Source organism: Tachysurus fulvidraco, chromosome 12 (genome assembly GCF_022655615.1).
Source record: "Tachysurus fulvidraco isolate hzauxx_2018 chromosome 12, HZAU_PFXX_2.0, whole genome shotgun sequence".
NCBI lineage: Eukaryota > Metazoa > Chordata > Actinopteri > Siluriformes > Bagridae > Tachysurus > Tachysurus fulvidraco.
The window spans coordinates 151,375-153,947 of NC_062529.1; the positions used below are offsets into that span (position 1 = coordinate 151,375).

The 2,573-nt window shown below is 35.8% G+C and overlaps 1 protein-coding gene across 1 annotated transcript in view; it reads left to right on the plus strand.

Annotated features, from left to right (window-relative positions):
- The window catches only part of cnsta (consortin, connexin sorting protein a), a 15,119-nt gene extending 13,107 nt beyond the window's left edge, over positions 1–2,012 (plus strand). Inside the window, exon 11 of the mRNA XM_027139809.2 lies at positions 1–2,012. This exon is cut by the window's left edge and continues 792 nt beyond it. The gene's annotated coding sequence lies outside the window, so the exon portion shown is untranslated.
- Positions 2,013–2,573: the final 561 nt, after the last annotated feature.

Consider the following 2,573-nt stretch of genomic DNA (forward strand, 5'->3'; position numbering starts at 1 on the left):
GAACGTGTCATAGCAGTCCTTTTTGCTTCTTAGCATAACACTTTTTTTAAAATACAATTATTTGTTCATCTATCATTAGATCTTGCTACCAATCTTGGCTAGTTATATAATGACACACACAGCCGTAATGTTGGCTAAATAAAAATCGTTAGCTGGCTAACGTTAGCCCAGTGTTAGCTGTTATGCTGTGTATCTACATTGTTACTATCTAGCCAAAGATGGTCAGTAGTGATGATGTCATACTATCAAGTTTTGTGATTGGTTAATTGAATTGAAGTTAAGCTCCACCCATTTATCACTAAACATGTCTGAAATAATGAGTCTTAACATATTAGTTATAGCAACTTCAGTTTTTCACCTTGATCACAATGGAGAAAGTGAAATAATCAGGTATAAATTGTTATTTGTGTCAGATTTAAGTGGTTAGGTTTAAAATGTTGTAAGGGATAAAGCAATATGTAGTACAGAATGTTTTCATGTAAAGAACTGATGTGGAAAGACAATTCAGCTGCGTCCCAAATCACAAAACATTGTGAGTATAAAAGTGAAGAGTCGTGTGAGTCACAGGAGATGATGAGGAAGACTTCAGGAAGCCGGATGATGCAGTTCTTCACTCAGATAAACCAGGTGTGAATGATGGACACTTCATGCACGCGACACTCACAGCGTTGCTTATGTAGCAGATGTATGGTGGTGCGATCAGGTGGATGAGACAACATTTTGGACAAGACATCTTTTTGCTGTCTTTCTTCCCAACACTGTGATTTACTTTTCATCGCTATAAACTGAGTGGATCCTGAATGTGTTAGTGCTTCGGTCAAGACATTGTTACGCTTCTAATATTCACACAATCCACAAGAGAATGCAGAGGACTGTCTATGAACAATGTGTCAAACGTCATTTGGGACGCAGCTTGTGTGTGTGTCTGTGTGTGTGTGTGTGTGTGTGTGTCTGTCTGTCTGTGTGTGTGTCTGTCTGTCTGTGTGTGTGTGTGTGTCTGTCTGTTTGCGTGTCTGTGTCTGTCTGTGTGTGTGTCTGTGTGTGTGCGTGTCTGTGTGCGTGTGTCTGTGTGCGTGTGTCTGTGTGTGTGTCTGTCTGTGTGTGTGCGTGTGTCTGTCTGTGTGTGTGTGTGTCTGTGTGTGTGCGTGTGTCTGTGTGTGTCTGTCTGTGTGTGTCTGTCTGTGTGTGTCTGTCTGTGTGTGTGTCTGTCTGTGTGTGTCTGTGTGTGTGTGTGTTTGTGGTACAGTTTTAAATCTCTGAGCACAGAGCACACACAATGTCTTAAATCTTTGCTGGTTTCCTTTCCAATAGATCTGATGATATTTGTGATTATTGTTTGTGAGTTTTTGTCGTCTGGCTGGTTCAGGCAACCGTGTTTTCACTATTTATTTTAATGTTGGATATGAATTTATTCATTTGTCTGTTTCACTTGCTCAGATTTAAATATAAATGATAATTTCTGTTTAAAAGATTAATTTTACACTGAATTCTGATTTTAATGTAAAGTGTAAATGTTATTTTATCCTAATAAGAGTCCCGTTTCCTCAGAGCTCAGACACGCAGCAGGGCAAAGCTCCACTCTGATTGGCTGCTAGACTCTGCCTGGTAACCAATCAGAGGGCTCTGCCTTAATGTATGCGTGAGTGTCTGCTGTACTGGGCATTAGTGTGTAGAAGTTGTGTGTTTTTCCTATCATTAGTTATTAAGTGCTCACAACTGCACTGTGTTTATTACTGTATATCTACATACTTTACTCAAAATGATCAGAAGAATATTAATGAGAGAATATTTAAATAATATATAATTTAAATAATCCTACTCCAACACTTATTAAGCTTCTCTGTGTTCAGTGTTTTATTTTTATTATATTTATTATTGAAATTTTTCTTCGGTCTGGGTTTAAGTTCTTTATGTGATTTATTTTCCCTCCTTTTGGTTTATATTTATAAGCTGAAACATGATGAGAAGAAACACACAGTTCTTAATAAATCACTTTTACTGTCAGGAGTGAACTGAGTTTGTGTTTTATTTGACAACTCAAAGTGTTTTTTAAATAGTTTTTTTTTACATGTTTATAAAATGTTTATATATTATAGTGTCCTTATAAAACGTATATAATGAGTAATAATTAAATGATTATTTTTATTATGTATTTTGTTGCTATGATTCATTACAGAATTACTGATTACTGAGATATAAAACATAAAATCTCATTTATGTCTCTATATTATTGTATATTGTCAGTTGTGATTGTGTTCTTGTCACTGAAGTCACCATTTTCACACACATTCTAATCGTTATTATTAGTGCTGCTTCCATACTATTCATTATAAATGTAATAACTCTGGTTTTTGCCTCAACTCACTTTTGTTATAAGTTTCTTGATTTCTTTAGCTCTAAGATTGATCACACTCATAAATGTATTATTTATTCTCTTCTTTTGTCCGTTTCTCCTTCATCTGCTTGAGAACTTTCTGGTATCTCTCAAACTTCTCCACAATGGACTTGAGTTCTCTTTGCAATGAGGTTTCAAAAATGAAAGCTGCCACTTCCGTTGTTGATCCTGTACTAAT